We start from the raw sequence: 23470 nt of genomic DNA, 5'->3' as shown, positions 1-23470 counted from the left end.
CCACTGCCATTAATACAGTGGTCCGGACGCTGAGCTGCTGCTTCTGCAGGCTGATGCCAGTTGGGATCAAGGAGAAATTAAAGAGCAGAACTTAGACCCTGAGTAACAGGCCTGGTGCCACATTTGGGACACTGATGGCATGCTCTCCCTGTATAAGCACTGGCCACCACCGAATGGTGAAAGTCCTACTCCTTGGGACAGAGAGAGTGGAATATTTACATTTCTGGAGCAGATGAGGATCATCCATGGTAAAGAATTTGAAGAGAAGGACCTGTTGGACTTAATGGACACCATCTTTCAAAACATCAAGGTATAACTAATAGCCTTTTTTCTAGCCAAAGTGCTTAACATATATATTTGAATATTCAGTTAATATTAATACTGATTGGGCCAATCTCACAAGGATCAGCCAGTAGGACAACTGAGAATTGGATTGCTGATGGTTGTGCTGACTGAACCGTATCACTGATTTGATGGACAGTTAACCAGTTGTATATGATTTGTGGTGGATCCAGAGGCCTGTATGACCCAATAGGTCTGCCTTCGTAAATGTACTTTTGCTTTGTCCTGCAGGGCCGAGCAGGCTTTGGAGGAAATAAATGCCTACCCTCTGCAGATCTGTTGGCATTAATAATGCTTGTTTAATGTTCTACTGTATTACCCTGCATTTGTCTCTATCTTGTGCCACTCCTTAACTGCTCAGACAGACGTACCATGATATGAGCCAAATAAATCTTAGGCATAGACTGTTTGCCTAGGCTTAGGAAGGTAATCACCGGCTCCAAAACAGAGCTGGGAGACTTCCCTAATAACAGAGCCAATACAATGTTATATTTAAATATTTTGTTTTTATTGAAATGTTCATACATCAACAAACATCAACAGTGGGAATAAAGCATTTTAAACCATAAATAGAAAACACACCCCTTACTCCACCCCTCCCCCAAAGCCTCTCCCCGAATATTGGTAAACTGGTAAGCCTATGCGTCTCAGCAGGCCCCCATCCTGAAGCCACTTCGCCTAGAATGCCCCATCGTGCCCTCCACACCCACCGGTGTGTTTAATACACACTACGACCGCCATTCCCAACGAGGAGGATCAGAACATGGCCGCCGCTACACTGTTGACTACAACGCCTAGCAATGCCACCCCACGCTGATAGGCTGCTCCGTCGTCCTTCCGTGACGCAGGGTCACCGGAAGGCGTCAGCCGGCCTAATCACAAAGGGCGTCGCTAAGGGTGCTGCCTGTCTGCGCCTGTCCGCGGCGAGACCATAGGTTATCCTACACTCAGTAAGTGCCGCCAGCTCTGCCTTTGCAAACATTTTTCCTTTTAACCACAATAGACAATACGAACGTTATGTTTCAGCACACCCCAGACTTTTGCAAATCTAATTCAGCTACTCTTCACATAATGCTGCTCCGCACAGCGAAATAAAGTGCTCCCCTATGCTGAATGCGAGACTACCACGCTCTGCCAAGTCTCCCCTCATCTACCCCATTTTGTATATGCCGCACTCTGCACAACAGCTTACTTCCTAAAGCATAAATGTGTATGAACTGTCTAGCAGAATCGTGCCCCATCCCACTCTTTATACACCTGAACAATTGCCTCAAAGCCTATATCGCTACTAAGGCACCTAGCCCACTTGGTTCTTGCTGCAATCAGTCTCACTAAGTGACACGGGGCATATAGACAATTGTACGTTTAATGACTCAAATGTTTATGTTCACTTACGTGGGTAAGAGTTAGCCACAACCAGCTCCTTTTGATTTGTGTTTTGTTCATGCTACCACTGTAATCTCGATACCTCTACACACTAGGATTTCAAATCGTGTTGATTTGTGATTGTGATTTGTGACAGCCCCTCATAGTCTATATAGAGTATCCCTTCGCTATGCTAAGCCTTATGACCGTCCTTATGTTCCCCTTCTGCATCATCCATGACAGTGTGCCCTGATTAGGAGGCTACTATGTAAGTCATAAAAATGGACTCTCCAAAGAGGCCTGCCCCCGGCACCACCCCACCCCCTGCCCCACACCATTCTTGCCAGCCCTTCCTCCCTTCCCACCTATCTCCAACCAGCCTACTACCACTAGCCCCAATGATACCATACTCGACACAAAAACATTCACGCAGACACATACCTTAGAGCATATCACCAATCACAGCAATTTGGAAGACAATCTTCCCCGTCCAGTCACAGGCAGGACCAGACGTTTGCGCCTTGGATCACGCATATTTCCCCACTCCTATGTAGCCAAACCACACCCTCGGAACTGCCACCTATTGTGGCAGCCCACCACTCACGTAAGCCCAAACCCACTTCCAAAATCGATCCCACTATTTTATGCCATGAGACCTCCATGGTAACAGTCACGCCCCTGCTGAAGCCAAGTACTAACCTTCAAGGTGCCCTCATCAATGCCCGCTCTCTAGGAGTGCACGCCATTGAAATCCACAACCTCATTTTAGAGCTGCAACTAGACTTACTGGTAATCACTGAATCCTGGCTCCACCAAAACTCAGGCCCCCTCTTCTCACTTGCTATTCCACCTGACTACCATTTTCAGAATCGATAGAACACACTCACAGGGAGGCAGAGTAGCCATCATAGCCAAAACTAAAGTCCAGCTGAGACCCTGCCCCATTGAAAACATCGCAGGCTATGAACTTCTTCTAGCTAAACTAGCCATAGATGCCAAAACAACTATAAACCTCAGTGATTTACAGAGCACCCAACCCCAATAGCCACCCCGAAATAGACATACCTCTAGTGCTAACTCCACTCATCAAACCCAACACCAAATGTATCATCCTCAGTGATGTCAATTTAGGATTTAACGACAGCCTAGACTACAAAGCTGAAGCCCTACACTCTGCCTTTAAGGACATGAGCTTTGCTCAGCTAGTGAACACTCCCACCCACATTAAGGGAAGAACCCTAGATTGGATCCTCACTCTCAATACCACAGTCACTATTGACTCCATCTGTCCACTAGATTGGACTGATCACTACAATGTCCAATTCACCATCATCTCCGACACACCCACTTGTACTAAATTCAATGCCCCTAATACATACAAAGCTAGAAATCTTTGCAAGCTCACCCCTGAATGTCTCAACCCTATCATCAGTAAAACACTAGACACCTTGTCTATTACCAGCAACAACCCATGTCTTCTAGCAGACATTTATCAAAAATGCCTCTCCTCTACCATTAATGCGGTAGCCCCTCTAACCACCAAAACCAAACACTCAGAGAAACGGTCATGTTTCTGGTTTAACGAAGAGTTAGTTACACTCAGGAGAAAGAACGCATCCTCGAACATGCACACAGAAAACACCCACTATAGAGACTGAAAGCACTTTAAGTAGCAAACAAAAACTACAAATCAGCTATTATCAGCTGCAAAGCCAACGCTTATAACGACCGAATCAGTAACGCTACCTCTGATTCCAAAGAGCTCTTCTCACTTTTGAGAGAATTGGAAAACCCCATACCGACCTCATCCACCATAAATACCAGTAAAGAATGGTGCACAACTATTCAAGACGCCCTAGCCACCAAAATTAATCTCCTACAAACCAAAATATCAATAAAAAAGCAACTACTAGCCACCAAACCTCCCAAGGACAACCTCACCCTTAATCCCATTTTGAATGCCAGCCCCATCTTTTCGTTGACTCGAGTCTCCCAAGACCAAGTCATGGACACCATCATCAAACTCAAAGCTTCTAATTGCAAAGGAGATACCGCCCCAGCCCAAATAGTCAAATCATGTGTCCACTCTCTCACACTCATTAGTACCAATTTTATTAATGCATCCTTCAACTCCAATCGGGTCCCAGCCAACATTAAAGAGGCCTGGGTCACTCCCCTACTAAAAAACCCACTCTAGCTCCCACAATACCCACATATTACCGTTCAATAACAACAATCCTCTTCCTTCTGAAAATCCTCGATAAAATAGCGTATAATCAAGTCCAAACACACATGGAACAAAATCAACTCCTTGGGTCAAGACAATCTGGCTTCAGGCCTAACCATAGCACCGAAACCGCCCTACTGGACCTTAAAATTCAGATGGACTCTATCAGGGATTCAGGTCAACTCTGCATACTCCTACTACTAGACCTATCTGCAGCGTTCAACCTTGTTGACCACGACAAACTCTGCGCCACCATAGCTAAAGATTTCAACTTCTCCACCAACGCCACCATGTGGATCACATCGTTCCTAGATTAACGAACCTCTAGAGTCGCTATAGGTAAAGAAGCCACTGACCCCATTCCAGCCCCTATTGGAGTACCGCAAGGATCTTGCCTATCCCCTACACTTTATAACGCCTACACCAAACTTCTATTCTCTACCCTAGATGATATGGGTGCCATCTACACGAATTTTGCAGATGAGACCCAGATCCTCATTCCACTCTCAGGGAACTATCTCGAAGACACAGAAACAATCAACAAAATCTACGCCATTATCCAAAACTGGATGGCACTAAATAGTCTATGCCTTAATGATGAGAAGACAGAGATTCTCATCATGGGGTCTAAATCTAAAATAGGAGCCCTACACCCTGACTACGCCTCCATTAACATGGACGGCTCCACGATACCAGTTCTGAGGCAAGTCAAAACACTGCGAGTCTACTTGGATGCAAATCTCACAATGACCAAACACATCAGTAGCCTCTCATCATCCACCACCTACCCAGCTAAACTAATCACCCTTAGCAGGCAATTCCTCTCCCCTGCTAACTGCATCACATTGGCCAGAGCCCTGATACTGTCTAGATTAGACTATTGCAATGTCCTTCTGCTAGGCACTTCCAGCACCAATCTAAAAAAACTCCAATAGATACAAAATAAAGCCCTACGGGTGGCCCTAGGAATCAGAAAATCAGATCACATTTCCAAAACCAGAAGAGACCACCATTGGCTGCCCATAGCATCTTCATCTTCAAAACACTATGCATCAAATTTAAATGCAAACAAAACAAAGGTCCATCCTACCTCAACAAAGTTCTTGCCATAAAAGAAGTCACTAGATCTCTAAGATCTAACAATCTGTTACTTCTCGCCACACCTCAATTCAAAAAATCTAGATCGGGGGGCAGCAGCTTCCGGTGCTTAGCTCCAAAACACTGGAACTCCCTCCCACTCAGCATTAAAAAAGAGGAATCTCTTCTGGGCTTCAAAAAGTCACTCAATACTTGGCTATTCAACCAATACGAAGAATGCCACTATCTCAGCACCTGCATATACTCTGACACTTCTATTTTTCATTGTATGTAAATACATTGCTATGACTTTTCTGATTGAAATTCTGCGGCAAATGATCCCCACTGAATGTTATTTTAACAAACTGCAACCTCACAGTGATACCTAAGGGCCTGGGTGTGTAACAAATGTAATAAATAAATAAAAAAATATATATTTATAAAGATTTTCCCTTCCCTTATTCCCACCCCCCTCCCTCCCTTGAACATTGTCTTCTTCAGCAAAATATAAACAGACACATAAACCTTTGGTTGTGACCGGGCAGGGAGTCTTATCTCCTGATTCTAACTAATGTCTTTAGCCGCCTCGTGGGAGGTATTCCCCATTTTAGAATATTGCCCAAGTAAGACAGTCTCTTTGGGAGGTGGAACACATCACTCTCACCTTGTAAGTCTCTCTGCACTGTATTTCCTAACCCAACCTTCTACACATAGGATTGCTTGCCTTAACTGCAGGTATTTTGCCATAAAATCACCCCACATCAACTCATATGCCCCTGCCTTCTCATGAAGCGCTGCGGTTATCCTTTCCATTATGCAAATATTCATTGCAACATTGATCCATTCCTTCTTGACCGTCAACCTTCTAAGTTCTCCCTCTACTTCCTCCATCGCAAATAATATCAGGAACAGTGTTTTGATCCATTTAAGTCTTTAACCCACCCCAGCACTAACAGAATACCTTTATTCGAGGGCATACCCACATGTGCCAGTAGTCAGCCCTTTCCTCACTCCGGCGCCAGCACATGGGACTAGCCGACAAACATCTTCGGGAGCCGAACCGGATTGTATTGCCATCTATGGAGAAGCTTAATGGCTTGTAGTTCATATGGACTGGAGATCAATGTCCACAAGGCACCTTTACATAGTTTCAGCCAAAGCCTTGTGTCTATTTCCCTCTCCCTATCCCTTTCCCACCTCCTCTTCAGGTTCTCTGTGGACCCTTTCTCTGCAATCAACAATGTACTGTACATGGCAGAAATGAAACCCTTCATTTCACCTCTTTTATCTAGGAGATTTTCAAAGGGGGTAAGTTCTCTCTGTATCCGCTCCTTCAATTTTTCACTCGTAAGAACTCCCTTTAGTTGAAGGTAAGAGAAGACCGAAAGAGCGCCTATGCCCAATTCCCCTTCCAGGTGCGTACCCGTTATGAAGGAGACCGCTTTCCAAAGTTGGCCCACCCGCTCCATGCCTACCTCAAACCAAGCTGGAAATCTCTCGGGGTTTGGTGTCGCATTCTGGACACCGGATGCCCAGATATGATTCAGGGGAGATGGCCATGTCGTTACTACTTGCATATCCGCCTTATCTTGCCAGATCTCCCAAATGGTTCCCAGAATCAAGTGGTCCGTGATTTTACACAGAAGCTTACTTCTCGGTACCCACAGCCACTCTGAAACAGTGGCAGGAGCTAAATTGCGATTGTCCAGCTCAACCCACTGGAATTCCTGCTGTATCCCAAGATGGGTTATAAGGACCTTTAGTTGTACCGCTGCGTAATATAATTTCAAATTTGGGAGTCCCCCCACCCCCTGTCATTCGGCAAAGTGAGAACCTCGTACACTACTCTTGCTTTCTTCCCCTGCCACAAGAACATAAGCATCTCTCCCTTTGCTTCCCAGAAAAAGGACTCAGGGACCCGGATCGGTAGCATCTGGAATGCATATAGGAACCTTAGGAGGCACACCATCTTCAGGGTATGTAGTGATAAAATCGCAGCAAAAATGTTGCCTGAACAAAAAACTGTGGCAAAAATGCCATGGTTTGACCCATTAAAGGTATATCCCATTACACCATTTAAGGGAGCAGGGGTTGCCGGGGTGTCCCCTGCTCCCCTTAAATGGTATAATGGGTCCGGGGGTTGCTGGGGTGTCCCCGCATCCTTTACATGGATTGCGGTGGCAAAACCACAGCCTTTTTGCTGCCATATTTTGTGTTCACGGCCATTTTTGCCACAATTTAAACACATAGAACTATCTTCAGCGCATTTAGGCACCCGATCCAAGTTGTGGTCAGTTTCCCCCATCTTTCAAGGTCTGCGCGGAATCCAGAAATCGGTGAGGGGAAATTAGCTTCAAACAGAGCTCTCACTTCTGTTGTTAGATGAATCACCAGGTATCTCGGTGTGTCTCAGTTGACCGTTAGTCGCAATGGAGCAAATATATTCATGTCTTCAATCCCATCCCCCTTCAAAGGAAATAGTACAGACTTGGCCATGTTAAGCTTAAGGCCAGATAGCTCTCCATATTCTTCAATCTGTTGAATCACCCTTCGTATGGAGGTTGGGGGGTTCCTTATATGCAAAAGCATGTCATCCGCATATAAAGCCACTTTATACTCTACCTTTCCCACCGTGATTCCTTCCACTCGGGGGTCCCCTCCAATTCTTTGAGCCAGGGGCTCCAAGGAAAGGGTAAATAAAATCGGTGATAGGGAGCAACCCTGACTCGTACCCCTACTCAAGGTGAACCAATGGGAATAGTCGCCATTAACTGCCACAGATGCCCTGAGGGATGTCTACACCGCCATTATGCTCCTCCTGAACCTAGACCCCCAAACCCACCTTGTCCAGAACTGCCTCAAGGAAGCCCCACTCCACCCAATTGAGTGTTTTTTCGGCATCCACCGAGAGAAGAGCAGGGTCCCCTTTAATCTCCTGTGACTCCTGAATCAGATGCAAGGTTTTCCTCATCGTGTCCACCCCTTGCCGGCCCATTATAAAGCCCATTTCATCCGAGTGAACCAAGTGGGGCACATATGTTTCCAATCTAGCCGCCAGAACCCTCGTGTAAATCTTAGCGTCGATATTCAGGAGGGAGATGGGTCGATAGGACCCACATCTTCTGGGGTCTCTATCTTCCTTGTGGATCAACATTAGTGCACGTGAACATGATTCTGGGGCCTCCCCCATCTCCAAGATATCATTAAAGAGTTCCACCAAAAAGGGGAGGAGAGGGGAAACAAATGACTTATAAAAACCTGCCATGAACCCATCTTCCTCAAGGCCTTACACAGTGGCAATTTCACCACTGCCCTCTTAATTTCTTCTGCTGCAATTGAGGCTTCCAATGTGTCGGCTCCCTCACAGGAAAGCTTCTGCGTTCCGGCCAAATATTTCGATATGTCATCCCTTCCTAGGTCGTCTTCAGATTTGTATAGGTTTTCATTAAATGACGCAAATGCCTCCATCCCCTGGTTTTACATCCCGTCTCCCCATCTAAGGCTGCCACCCTTTTCTCGGACCGATGCATCCACCTTATCTCCCTTCTCATAGAACCTTTGTTTCAGGAACTGTAATTTCCTCACTATTTGCCCTTCTTCAAGGAGCCTTAGCTCTTCCCTTTTTTCCTCGCCTCTAGAACTCTGTCCTACCTCTCTTCTGTGGCGACCCTTGCCCTCCTATTAAGGCGGATGATCTCCTCTCTGTCTTTTCCCAATTAACATCTGCTCCCTTTTCTTCCTCGCCCTTTCCCTAATCAGGATCCCCTCCATGTCACCTTCCCTGCCTCCCACACCATCCTTTTTGAAACCTCATTATTTATTTTAAAATATTCCCCAATTTCAGCTATAATTTCCGCGTGGAACACCGGGTCTTTCCACAATGACTCATAGCACCTCCACTTGGACCCCTTATGTACCAGGCCATGCCTATTTACATCCACCGTTACCATGTCGTGGTCTGCCCACGTGATTGGAGAGATCTCAGAACCCAGCGTCTCCTCCCACAGCCCCCTTGAAATGTACAAGTGGTCTATTCTGGTGAAACTACTGTGCGGGGCTGAGTATAAGTAAGATATACTCCTTTTCATTCCGATGACGATGTCACCATTCATCCCTGGGCTCATAAACCCCCATCATTTCCAGGGCCTCCCCACACCCCCTCCCGGGTGGGTCCCCTGCCCCAGCATCTGCTACCTGTCTATCCAATTTAACATTGGGCCAGATATTAAAGTCACTTCCCAATATTATATGGCCCGAGGCCTCAAGCATCAATTTCGGGAGAGTTTTCAACAAAAACCTCAGCTGGCCCTGGTTAGGGCAGTAAACTAGCAAACGTAAAACACATCTTCAGTACAGTACCAACAACCAAGATGCCCCTGCCTTCTTCATCTACCCATACCTTGGTCACCTCCATGTTCAGCCCCTTCCCGATGAGAATACCCATCCCTGCTTTCCTCAACGGTCTGGAGATCCAAAATGCCTGTCCCAATCCACCACCCGGGACCCTCCACATTCCTTCCCTCTGGCATATTTAGTCTCCTGAAGGAACATAACGTCAAGACCTGCCCTACACAACTCCCTGGCCACTAACGACCTTTTTGTGGGTGAGTTCATCCCTTTGACATTCAACGTTCCCACCCTAAAATGTCCACCCCCCTGCCATAATAACATCACACCACCATTATCTCTCCTTCCCTCCCTGGGTGGCCACGTCTAGACCTCCACCTTCTCACAACCGATGAAACTCAACTTCAAGAAGACCCTATTCCTAACCCATTCCCCACCACCCTCCCCACCCCACCTTCAAGGGCACCGACACCTCTCGGTTGTCATCACCGGGCTAAAATCGAACCACCCGCTGGGATGGTTTCCCCTCCCGGTCCATCACGTAGCCATCCTCACTGTCATTGAGCACCCTCCCTCCTCCTCTGAGCCTGGGCAGCACCTGCTTAATCTACCCATGGCCCCTGTGGGTCCCACTGAACCCCTCTGCCTCATTACGATAACACAAACCAACAGCGGCACTCCCAGGGCCCCTTCACCCCCTTGAAACCATTTCAAAGCCACATCTTTCACAATTATCAACATTAGTGTATCCCCAGTGGACTTCAACTGTTCCCCACAGGCGATGCATTCAGCTTCTTGATCATCCTGGATCCAGGCATTTGCCTCCTCCTTGGTCCTTTGATGTGCCATTGTTGAGTATCATCCTCTGACCTTTTTCCCTGGTTCCTCTCGCTGTCAGGTCCACCCAGCAGCTCACTCATGTCCCTGCAAATGTCACCTTCTGTCATCAGCCTGTGTTTGTGTCCATCTAATTCAAATGTGAGGGAGAACGGGAAGCCCCATCTGTACCCCACTCCATTTTTCTTTAGTCACTTTGTCAGGGGCACACACATTCTTCATCTTGCCAGGGTCAATGAGGAGAAATCTTGGAAAATTGTAACCCTAGCCGAGCCATAGGTGATCGGGCCCTTTTGTTTTGCTTTCTCAAGGATTTTCATTTTGTCTGTGTAATTATGGAACCGGGTGAGGACTGACATGGGGGCCACAGTAGCCCCTCCCACCCGATGTATCCTCCTGATCTTTGCCTCAGCAATTGTGTCCATCAAAAACCAACTTCGTAACCTCATGGAGTGTTTATTTCAAGTCTTGTTCCGACTCCCCTTCTCTTTCCGGGATTCCAAAGAGCCCAAGGTTATTCCGCCTTTTGCGATTTTTCAAATCATCCATCTTCATCTGGAATTCCTCCCCCCAGCTTTCAATTTCCAACAACCACAGGTCCATATGTGTATCTATGGTGTCTAGGGAGGTTTGATTGTTTTCGACTTCTTCCAGCCGCTCCTCCATCTTATCTATCCTCTGGGTAATCTTGTCGACTTTGCTCCCAATGTCCACCCTCATATTCCTTATTCTTCCATCAGGGCCACCACAACCTTTTTGGTAGTTGCTGATTCTTCCGATGTTGCTGTCATTTTACTCTGCCCTGGGGTCTCAGGTCCGGGGTGGTTTGGCTTGTACTTATATGTGGCTAACCTCTTCTTTGCCTCCATGCACCGCCACCCGTTGTCCAATGCGTGCCCCTTCTACGCTCTTTCCACCTGTCCAACACTCCGGGGGGTAGATGACTTGGCTGTCGCCCAGATTTGGGGGCCCACACCACAAAGGTCTAATTTTGGGGGCAACCACCGTCCTCCATGCTCCAGTCTCGCGTTACCACTCCGGAGGGGGAAGCGCTCTTCATTGGGTTATCCCCAGTGTACTGGCTTGAGCGATCGCTGGTTCAGCCCCATGTGCATACAGTCCCCCCCGCACCGTGGGGTCTTCCTTCACTGTATTCTGTACCTCAGTGTCCCTTTCCTCAACGTGTGCAGGCCCCTGGGCCGGCCGCTGACTACGCTCCTCCGGCTCGCCCCCCACTTGAGTGTGGTGTTTCCTGTTTCCGGATGGGTCCCTGTGTGAAGCACGGATCCTGATGCCCTGTAAAGAACTGTCCCAGAGTCTCTTCTGGCAATGGCTGCCGGTCTCCAGCCTGTGCCAGGGAGGCGGGCAGACGCTCCAAAACTGTGGGCCCCCACTCCCCTTCACCAACTGTGGGAAACTACCTCATCCACTGGAGGTCATGAGACCTCGACCCACCGCCTTCCCAATTGTATTCTGTGAGGGAAGGTCCAAACCTGAACCGTACTCTTGCTCCCACCCAAAAGTTGTCCCCTTTGACCCTGCGATCAGGATTGGCCCCTGCTGTGGTCTGTATCAGGCGGGCTCCTCCTGTCCCGTCAGATTATGTGAAGCAAATGTGGATGTCCCAATATTGTCACTCTTTTCCAACAAGGCTATGTGAATGTTTGTGAAGGCACCTTGGCTCTACTTATGGATTGCTTTGGTGAGGGGTATCAAAGCTGGGTGCAGAGCTGCACTTGTATCCCCCCAGAATGTTCATATGTTCTATTCATTGGTAGGAAGAGGCACCCTCATTGGCGCTCGCACCTCTCCAGTCACCTGTGGCCAAGCTGTTGCCACAATCAAATATGCTGCAGGCTGAGGGAACGTTCGTGTGACGGGGTATTCACGAGGCATCCATCCCCTGTTTAGGGCTGGAAAACTCTTCCTCTCAGCCGAGCGCAAGTTACTTGGTTGGCGCTCCGTCATTATTTAATTCACCTCGTAGCCTGCAATTCCCTCCAGCTCCGTGTCCTAGACCGTCCCGCTCGTGCCCAGATTCGCTTGGGTCCGAATCCCTTGCCAACGGGAATGGTCCAAGGCCCCGTGGACAGCTCACGGGCTGCACTCCTGTGTTCCTATGGTGTGTCCACCAAGGCCCCTCCTGCAGGGTTTTCTCCTGCTTTCCCAGCCCTGCGGGGCTCCTGCTCGGCGGACCGCTGGTTGGGGGCCAGAAGGAGGGACGGCCCTTCACACACACGGGCAGATGCACTTGCCGGGATCTGGGGGGGGGGCACACGCTCACCTCTCCGGCTGGCCCTCCTCTCTTCTCCTGATTCCGGTCCCTTCCGAAGGATTTCGGTCTCCACGCACCGCCTCGTAGAACCGGCGCAGTGGGGAATCCATGCCCCAAATTTCACCGAGCACGCATTCCACTATTCCGGGGGCGATTCTTTGCGCTTTTTGGACCTGTTGTGCCGCAGCATTTCACCAACGCACTGTTCAGTTTTCGTGCAGGGGGGCACAATGAGCAGGGGCTCATGCCACTTAACGGTCCCGGGTAGGGAGGAAAGCAAGCTCAGGCGACTTCCATGAGCACGCCCCCTGGTGGCCATCAAAGATTCTTTTTTTAATCAAATAGCCAGCCAATACAATTTTGAATAAAGTTTTATGAAAGTGTCTCCGTTGAGGATTATGATGAAAATGGCATCTGAGGCAGGCTGAAAAAGTTCCGCTAACCCTAGCTAAGGGCAGGAACAACGAGAGCATCGGCTGCAGATGGTACAGCCAGCCAGCCTGCTGAGGAGAGAATTATCACCATTAGCAACAGTTGCGAGTGCTAACATGTAGGACAAATTCTGAAAAAAGGTGAAATAAAGGAGGGCTACAGGACACGCTAATTACACTTGTGTAGCATTGATTGACTCAGGAAGACAGAGATAGGCTAAATTGGACATTAGTGTGTTGGGGCCGGGTCTATGTGAAATTTCCAAATGTTGAAGGCCTTACACACAAAAAAGAGATTTTTTACAGTCATTTTTGTGCAGCCTTCAAATGGGGATTTATCACACTTCTGGGGGGAAGGTTCACCCCCCTAAAGCCCCAAGAAGTTGATCTCCCACCTGCCTCCACCCCAACCCACTCCGGCAGGATTTCTTACAAATAGGGGGTTTCACTCCCCGAATCAACCTTTTGCTCTCCCGCCGCTTCCCTTCTCCCATGCAAAGCATTCCCTCAACCCCCGCAACTTACACAAACACATGAAAATGCAAACACACGTGCATTTACCCACTCCTCCGCCCATCCCATTCCCTTCTCCACAAGCATTCCACCTCCTACCCCACACAGACGCACAAATATAGGGACAGACACACACAGAAACACAAGCACACACAACACTTACCTGAGATGCCCACGACTTCCTTCTTCCAGCCCGGCCATGCCTAGCCTCAATATAGAAAGACCGCTCAGAGCAGTCTCTGAGCAGTCTTTCTAAATTGATCTATGACTCTGTCATTTTAAGATAAGTCAATTTAGTACAAGATAAATGCGTTTTCAAGTCAAATGAAATGCATTTCTCATTGAAACAGAAAGTTAGCGGAAGGGATGCTCTTAGTTCACAAGCCATTGGCAAAAATGGATTGTCCGAGGTTGGACCCTTCAGGGGAAACCAATGTAGTCTGCCATACGCCTGCTGTAGGAGTTATGACTTCAGCTGTTAACGCTGCATTCTCAAACAGCGCATTGGCACATTTCGACTGACCTTCACACAGGCTACTAGTAATATGCTCACTATAGGGCTTGGAGTATAGCATTCCAAAAAACAACACACATTGACAAACCCAATAGGCTTTAGCTTCACGCATCACATGCAACCCCAAATACTCTAATACAATCATTGGCATGACTAAAGGACAGAACGAAAATCATTACAAGCGATAATCATTCAACTACTTAACAATAAACAGTCACACACTTCAAATGGCCTCTTGCCCTTAAACTGACAGCAGAGGCAAGCAATTGCAACTGAAGCAGACGCCAAATGTTCACCTCTTAGCAAATCATAATACAACCTCACAGAGGCAGATGTGTATTCACACAAATTTGCTACCACTTTCCTTAATAATACTTGTTGCCTGCCCCCCTACTTATGCGCCGAACCCTAACCATGGAGAAATGTGGACCACATCAAAACTTTAAAATGTTATAGTATTGTTTCCTTTTGACAATTCTGTGTTCAATAATTGTTTTTATTTCTTTTTTTATTGTGCATTGGTTAAGATTATAAATGCTAAAGGTAATCTTAACCAGTGTGCAATAAAAAAAAAAAAATGTCTCACTGGTAGTCCAGGGCACAGCAAGGTTGTTTTAGAAGGTAAAACGATATTTTTTTTAAAGACGGGGCAGGAAAAACCATGTCACGCAGATCAAAGTGGTTACAATTGATAGAGAAACCATGAGCGTCCAGAGAATATCTCATTCTTAGTTCGATTTAGATGAGTCCTTGTAGATAAAACCTAATTGACTGCTTTGTGCACATACACCATTTAAAGATTTGTGTTTTAAAAGTCATTTACAAAGAAAACCATATCAGCAAATGAAATATCAGGGAGACAAAAGTGCACTCGTGAACTTTGTACACCACAAAGCAGGCTTTCGAGTGATCCATCTTCCAGCGTCAGCAAATTGCTGACTAATGTGTTGACTTACGGGGATCCTCAAAGACAAAATGAAAAGGCTGGAATTTACAGCGTATCAATGAATCGGGTGATAAGCTCTCACTGGTTTAAAATCCACCAATCCTGCGGCTTGGAGCCACTTCACGTTAGCAACAGATTGTTTGCCCTCTCCAAGTCAAACAACAAAGCAAACCGTAGGCCAATTACACTGTTTGGCCAGATTTGAATAAAAAAAATGTAGGACAAATAATGTGGTAATGGCGGATGATCACAGTGGACGGGAACAAACCACAGAACTTCACAGACGTCTTGCCGCCGTTTCCAAGCAATGACCAAGACGTTAAAACAATGTATAGATATTGTGATCTACCTGAAACTATGTAATTCAACTATAAACTGACATATCACAATAAAACAAGAAATAAAAGCAGAAGGTATAGATAACGATCAAAGAAAGTCTCGAGCACACAATGCATTCTAGTTTATACTGGACTTTCTGTGCACCTCAGTTTTGCCTATTAGCATGCTTCGGCTGCCATCAAGATTTAAATTTGCTTCGATGTAAACTGGGAATGAACTAACATGCATTTCTTCTGCAACAGGTTACAAAAATACTGCTGTACGGTTGCTATTAAGATTTTGTAATATATTCATTTTTGGGATTCGATATGGCACAAACCGCTACCAAAGCCCTGCACCAAGGTAGCTGATACAAAACAAAAAACAAACAACCATTGGCTAAGCCAATCGTTTTAGCTTTTGTGCAGGCAGTGGAGTAACTTTGCTCAAAATGTGGTGGGGTGGGTGGGACATGACATCTAAATGAAATGGGCCCCTGCCAAAGGAGTCAGACAAAATGGTGTGCCACAAAAGATCAGGTGGTGGGGGAACAAAACACCCTTGTCCATGCCTAGAATTAAACATGTGTGCAGTCATGTACCAGGCATTTGCTAGGCACTGCCACCATGGTACTACCTGGCCATGAAATGGCAACAGCTGGAAATGTTGAGCGTAACTGGGCATATGGTGTCAGTACCTCGCAAATGCCTAGCTAATGCCTACATACAAGTTGATACTGTTGACTTTGCCAATTCTTATGTAGCGAGGCAGATGTACACATCATTTATAGAGCCCACCCCCTTGCCTCCGTCATACTGGAAGAACAACAAGATCATCCCGATATCACATCATATTGACTTTGGGTAAATTATGCATTTTAATAAAACCCATAGAACATAACATAACAATTACAATTTTAAACTGAAACCAAATGAGAAACTGTTGCTTGGAGTCTGCATGTGCTTTGCAACTTTTATGTTATGTACGAACTACTGCCATGCGAATTACTGATGCCCAGCAGAAAGTATACAGGTGGTTTCTTTTATATGGATGTTAGCAAGTTCAATTATGGACCCAGTGGCCGCCGAGTTAAGATGGTCATCAATTCCCATATCTGCTGAATCTCAAGGGTTTTGTTGCGTTAAATGTGATCATCTTAACCCTCTCTTAACTAAAGTGTTTTTAACTGAATTTCAAGGGTTTTGTTATACTCTAGTTTCCTTGGTGCCCTCTAGCCATGGCCTTCAGCCATGGCCACAGTACATATTACACCAATACGTTTCTTTTGGGTCCACTAGCCATGGCCTTTGACCGTGGCCACTCTATATAGCAATACATTTCTTTGTGGCCCACTAGTCACGGCTGAAGGCCAGGGCCAGTGGAACAAAGACTCATTGCCCACTGCCTAGTAGATGTGGTAATTGTAGGTGTAAATATGTTTTTTTCACTCTATTTCTGCGATAATTTAACAGAACTCAATTTAGATTATGCATATTCCCATGGTATGTCCCCGATCACACTTGAAAATTAAAAACTCTTCCACGTCTTCAGAGGTAGTCACCACGTGCTCCCCTCCACTTTCCATGGTTCCCCCACCCCTTTCAATTGCCTTTTCCCCCTCTCTGACACTCTCCAATTACCCCTATCACTCTTTGGTTCGTGTGACGCAGTTTCTTTTCTGAGCGGGTCTTGAGCATTGCTGCAGTAAGCTTGAGAAATTCCCCCAGTATTCTCTCAAGAAGCCAAACATTTTCTAACTGTAACTGGCTCTCCACACCACCACCGACTCCCTGACTTCTTATGGTGTCTTCTTTCCCCTCTGCACCTCTACCTTGATGCTATTGCATCCTTTTTTCTCCTCCAAATAGCTTTTTGAGTACTTATAATTTTCAGCTTCCCCCAGAATTTCTGCGGGAATTGCATCAAGAAAAAACAAAAAAAGGCAGCTTTCATTTCTGAATTGGCTCTATGCGGCAAAGCACCATGGGCTATATAAAACAGCTTTTGGGAGCAGGGGGCATCCGTCATATGTTTTAAAAACTACTGGATGGATTTACCCCAAACCAGTCAAGGAAATTAAGTCAACGCTCTATCCCAGAGTTCTTTCTTTTTTTGTCCAAATCTCTTACGATTTTCGTCCTATGGCTACTCACAAATTGCACTTTTTCTATATGGGGAAAATGAATTGCGAGCAGAGTGAAAACAGAGGTTTTGTTTTTTTCTCAAACACTTTTTCATCTTTCCCAAAATGCCCAGCTTGGGAGGCCCATGACAAACTTGTTATGGGGAACATTTCAAAAAAATTCTTCCAGTGAGACAAGTTATTAGCAATCGTATTTTGAGGACAGTATATGTACAAAGGTATACCCTCCCCATGAGGCCAGGGAGGGGAGGCCACTACCCCATAGTCCCCCGTGAGGATGGTACTCAACGGGTGGATCTCATGGGGAGGGAAGTCCTCCATGGGATAAGTGACAATCACCTTGGGAGAACACAGTATTCCCCGCCCTCATCTTCGTCCCCTCCTTCCTTTCACCCCTCTGAGTACCCTGTGGCCCCCACACGTGTATACTTTTGTAGTGTTGAGGAAACCAAGTCTCAGAAAAAAACAAGCACTAAAGAACTTTGTGAGCATCATCAGTTCAGTACTGTGACAATGAGGAAGGATGGAGTAATGAAGAATACCTATGAGAACTATCACATGCAGGCTAGATGCTGGAGACTGCCTATTAGTAATACTGAACACAAATTAGAAGGACAATGTCATTTGTCAAGCCAGCCCCTGATGAACCGAGAGCAAACTTTGAATGCGACAGACGGAGAAGAACGGGACCCGGTTGTGGACTGGGATGCCGGTGGGGAGAAGTCGCCATCTCTGAGGCTGCTGCCAAGATCTGGCAGGCCACAAGAAAGCAAACAGAAGCAAGTTCATGGAGAGCTTGTGACGCCTCCTCGAGCAAAGCCACATAGCCCGACTCGCTGCAGGGGGAGCAGGGACGTGGATGAGAGCAGGAGCGGAGTAGAAGCTCGCCCCAAGAGTCAGAGAAGCCAGAGGAGGACACCACACACCAAGCGCATGAAAGCAAGGTACGGGTGCTGCCTTGTATTTGGCTCTATTGGTAATTTACATGTATTGGATTGGTGTTACCCTACATAACAATTGCAAACACTGTGGCTTTATAGCCAATTTTTCTCAGAACGTGTGCTATATATTGCATTCAAATACATATCTATTTCTTTTTCCTAGTGCAGTGTGCTGCATACCCCTTCAGCAGCACGTACGTGTATATTGCGCAAGCATGACAATCTAGGCTGGCCCAGAGTGTGGCACAACCCATGATTTGTTGCCGAGTTGGGTGGGAGCCCCCTCAGCATGGCTCGTAGGGGGCCCCCCCAGCCAATTTTTCTCAGAACGTGTGCTATCTATTGCATTAAAATACATATTTATATCTTTCTCCTAGTGCAGTGTGCAATCTCCATCACCCCTTTCTTGGGCACCATCCATGGGAAGGGCTGGGAGCCGAGCAAGGGGAGCCTAAAGAGGGTCAGGCACCTGACACAAGTGAAAGAAAATGATAAAAAATGGGTCAAGGACCCCAACCTAAAGATAAGAACACAAACATATGATGCATCCGTAGACACTTGGCAGAAGAGTATAGGAAGAATCTTGGGAAGCCAATATAAAGGGGTCTAGGGAACCAGGGGAACCACAGAGGCAGAGCCCAAGTAAATGGGACAGGGACCATAACTAAGTCAAGAAGGGAGAGATTAAAAAGACACAAAGATATTTCACAGTCATAGACTGTTGGCAGGAGAGTACACCAAGTGTCCTGGGAAGCCAATACCAAGGGTTCAGTGACCAAAGTGAACCACAGAGACAAAGCCCTAGTAAATGGGTCAAGGACCATAACACAATCATGGGAGAGACTAAAACAATACAGAGACATCTCATATCAGTACATACTTGGCAGGAGAGAATATCAAGTGTCCTGGGAAACCAAAACAAAGGGGTCTGGGGTCAAGTGAACCGCAGAGGCAAAGCCAAAGTAGATGGGCTGGGAGCCCAGAGGACAACAAGAGGGAAAAGACTGAAAGCCATCACATCTGGAACAGTATGTGGCAGGAGAGTACACCAGGTCTGTTCAGTGGGTTTGAGAACAAAGTTGGGGTAGAGAACCCACACAAGCAGCTCATCAGGTTCTGGGATCCATATGAGGTGGGACAAGATCAATTAAAGCTAAACACAAGGTGCTGGGACCCATACAGAAGAGAGATAAGCGTTGTTAAACACATCGGCTAGAACCCAAAATGACCCAGAAGGATCTGTGACCCACATGAAAGAGAAAGATTTGTTGGAAATCTGAGTTTGATAGTGAAGTCTGACAGGACAGTTCAACAGGTTTGGCCCTACAGTTTTGAGATGGAAGAAGAAAGAAAAGTTCTATCGTTCAGTCTGGTGGGACACTGGACCAGACAAAACACTAGGTTTGGGTATTGATACTTGTGAAATGTGCTTAAGGAATTAGTCATTGTATTTCAGCACCATGAACTGAACTTTGAAGGCCCATGTCCAGAGTAAGAGAACCTCCTTCTGGATCAAGAAGACACCCAGTTCTTCCTTAGTTAGTCCAGTGTAAGGGATGAAAATCGGTTTGGACACAGGACGGTGGACTTATTTAATGGGAGATCCTGACAGAGTTCCTATTGTTTTAGTTGAGATAGGGTACCCCTTAATAGAAATATGGCAAGATAGGTTTTTCCTTTTCTTTATTTCTGCAATACAAATCTTTGATTACAAGCTTACCACCACTATGTCAGACTCATAATTCTGCACCCTAACAATATATACAGGGCCTGCAGTAGCGGCCCTGTAGTTATAGTTAAGTTGCTCAACCCATAGGAAGAGCTTATAACTTTGCCCCCCCCCCCCCAGACGAATCTTCATGAAATGTTGCAAAAAAAGTATATGGCCCCGTCGGATTGATCTTTGGTGAGGTTTTGTACGGTGGCATGGGGCAAAATTTATAGGGATCCCAAAATATGTGGTTTTTCTCATAGAGGCAATGGAAAAAGAAATTTGCTCACACCTACAGCCCAAACCGCTGAACAGATTTTCACCAGACTTGCACCAGCAGCGGCGGCTGGGTCCTGAAATCGTGCTTTTGTAAATTTGGTGTAAATCCGTTCAGTATTTCTTTTTAAGACAGCCAAAAAGTAGGAAAAATAAATGTGATATGGCCATAAGAAGCCAAAAAACAGGTGTTTTTTCATCCCTGAAAATACTTGAACAGTCCGGATGTTCGGGAACATCTATCCCTATTTTTGAATTACCGGGTTGGTGAAAAGCAGTTTTTGAATGGCTTATAACTTTGGCGTCACTCAATGAAACTGCATGACATTTTGCAATATCATTCTAGACCTGAAACTCTGAATGGTTCTGGTGCTGTTTTGACAAGAGGGAGCAAAAGTAGAGGGGGAGGGTCCCAAAATATTTGATGTCATTTGACAAATCTGCACAAACGTTTTCAAAATAATTTTAGACCCAGAATTGAATGGATTTACAAAGTTTGGTGGGATTTCAAGAATGGTAAAATTAGAGGGGGTCTTAACATGTTTAGATGGCTTCTAACTTTGTTGCCATTTGACGAAAGTGCACACAAGTTTGCAGAAAGATTAAAGACCGAACCTTGAATGTATGTGCAAAGTCTGAATGGATTCTGTCAAGTGGGGCTAAGTTATATGACTATTTTATGTATGTACATTTTGACACCTTTCAAAAAACAAAACATGGCCGGATTTGCAGCAAACTTGTGCAAGGAACATTGGCTAGGACCTGAATGCATGGTTTTGCAAATGTGCTGGTGTTTTATTTTTTGAAAAGTGTCAAAATGTAGGTACAGAAAATAGTGATATACCTATCGTGACTGAGGCCTGTGGCCATGGGCAGTGGCCAGATTGTCCTGGTCATGGCCTTTCACCATGACCCAGACAATATGGCTACTGGCTATGACCACAAGGGGCTGGCAATGGGGTTAAAGTGGGCATGGCCACCAGGGACCAGCTATGTGGTGAAGTTTTTTCGAAATCGGTATAGGTTTGAATGGTAAAAGAAATTCTGCTTGTGGATACAGCCCGAAGTGCTGCACAGGATTGCAGTAAACATTTGCGAGGAGCATCAGCAAAGACCTCAAAGCATGTTTTTGCAAATCAGTCCTGTGCTTTATTTTTTCTAAAGGGTCAAAATGTAAGTACAAAAAATTGTGATACAACTTTGATGCCTAGCCAATGGACATGGCCCTGAGCAAGGACAAATGTGTACTCCGATTTTCTTATTGGGGCATGCGGCATGGCCATAGCCCTAGGTTTGAATTAGAAAAAAAACATCAGCTTGGGGCTGCAGCCCGAGGAGCATATGCAAGGATCTGAAAGCATGCTTTTGCAAATCTGTCCTGTGTTTTACTTTGTTGAAATTGTCATATAGTAAGTACAAAACATAGAGTTATAACTTTGCTGCCTGGGCAGTGGGCCTGGCCTCTCAGAAAGGACAAATGTCTACTCAGAGATGTCCACCTTTTCAGCCTCTTTCAATGGACTAATATTGAAACCTTTTTCACTGTATTAAAGGAAAGCACCTAGGCTTCCATTTCTTTAAAGTGAAAAAAATAAGAAATAATTGTGGCACCAAGGTACAATTGGTATCTCCAACTGTAAGGTGGAGGTAAAAATGTGCATCTTTCTAAATGGGAAATCCAAATAGTTAGGCCTCCATTGATATTCCAACACAAGACGCCTGCGGTTAATGCCCCATTCAAATCAGAATTGGGTGGGCAATACAATGGTGCTATTTTGTGAAACTCTTAATGATCCTCAGTGTATTGCCAGAGTCTCCATGGGCATGAATTCCATTTTGGGCTTTGCCCACAGCATTGACTTCCTCTACAGTACCCACATGCATGCAGCCATACTGTGACAAATCAACTTCCGGGGCACAAGTGGTCCAGGGATGAATATCGGTTTTTAAACCATCCAGTGGCGTAACACAAAATGTGGGGGCCGCCTGCGAGCCATGCTGAGGGGGCTCCCTCCCAACTCGGCAACAAATCATGGGTTGTGCCACACTCTGGGCCACACTCTGTCATGCTTGCGCAATATACACATACGTGCTGCTGAAGGGGTATGCAGCACACTGCACTAGGAGAAAGATATAAATATGTAATTTAATGCAATAAATAACACACGTTCTGAGAAAAATTGGCTATAAAGCCACAGTGTTTGCAATTGTTATGTAGGGTAACACCAATCCAATACATGTAAATTACCAATAGTGCACAGGAACATTAATGCTTTGCTATTAAAAATGCCATGCCACAATGAAAACATGTCCAACTGGCTGCACAATGTAGACCAGTGTAGACAGGTAATAACATTACAGTAAAGCATGCCAGGGCACATTTAGACATACCTAGACTGGTTGCACCAAAATGCCAGTCAAAGCAATAACACTCATCAAGAAGAGAGCACACATTAAAGCCTGCGTCTCCGCAGACTCTACCAACATGGCCGAACTCTTTAAAATCTGCAAGGAACTGGTCAATCCAGTTGCAGTCTCTTCCTCTCCTGTTCCCTCCAAGGACCTCTGTACGGCTCTGGCCTCTCACTTCTCCGCTCAATCTCAGGGCGTCTTGTCCTCTATCTCCTCTTCCTCTCCCTCTCCCGCTTCTTTTTCCTCTTTCTCTCTGACACATCGCTGACTAGGTTTCTAGACAAGTCTGATCTATGAAAGCGTCGTCCAAACAGGTGCTCCCCTGCTCCTCCAGAATCATCAAGGACCATATTGACACCCTCGCTCCAGCCTTGGTCGATTTATGTAATTACTCTTTAGCCAATGGAACGTTCCCCTCTCCCCTTAAGCACTCCCTTGAGTACCCACTCAAGAAGCTGCCTGCTGATCCTACATGCCCGGCAAACTATTGCCCAATCTCCATCACCCCTTTCTTGGGCAAACTCTTGGAAAAGTTTGCCATCTCCACTCTCCACACTGAAACTGTTGGTTGTCTCCATGACCATCAGTCTGGCTTCAAAGCTGCCAAAGGCATGGAAACTGCTCTCCTGAACACCCATGAAGATCTGCTCTCTAACCTTGATTCCAGCATTCCTTCTGACCTCACCCTCCTTCTTTCCTCTGCTTTCGACACGGTCAACAACGCCATCCTGATCAATCGACTCCGTCAGAACCTGGGCATCATGGATCAGGCCTTGGAGTGACTGACGACCTTCC

At 46.1% G+C, this 23470-nt stretch overlaps 1 protein-coding gene and 1 long non-coding RNA gene across 8 annotated transcripts in view; one reads left to right on the top strand and one right to left on the bottom strand.

Annotated features, from left to right (window-relative positions):
* Positions 1-23470, bottom strand: part of RNF32 (ring finger protein 32) — a 567839-nt gene that overhangs the window by 245252 nt on the left and 299117 nt on the right. The window lies entirely within an intron of this gene.
* LOC138569725 (uncharacterized) overlaps positions 1-23470 on the top strand; it is a 329355-nt gene that overhangs the window by 33770 nt on the left and 272115 nt on the right. The gene's annotated exons all lie outside the window — the stretch shown is intronic.

This window comes from Ambystoma mexicanum, chromosome 2q (genome assembly GCF_040938575.1).
Source record: "Ambystoma mexicanum isolate Mex_15411 chromosome 2q, UKY_AmexF1_1, whole genome shotgun sequence".
In the NCBI taxonomy this organism is placed as follows: Eukaryota; Metazoa; Chordata; class Amphibia; order Caudata; family Ambystomatidae; genus Ambystoma; species Ambystoma mexicanum.
This window is presented reverse-complemented; position numbering and strand designations above follow the sequence as displayed.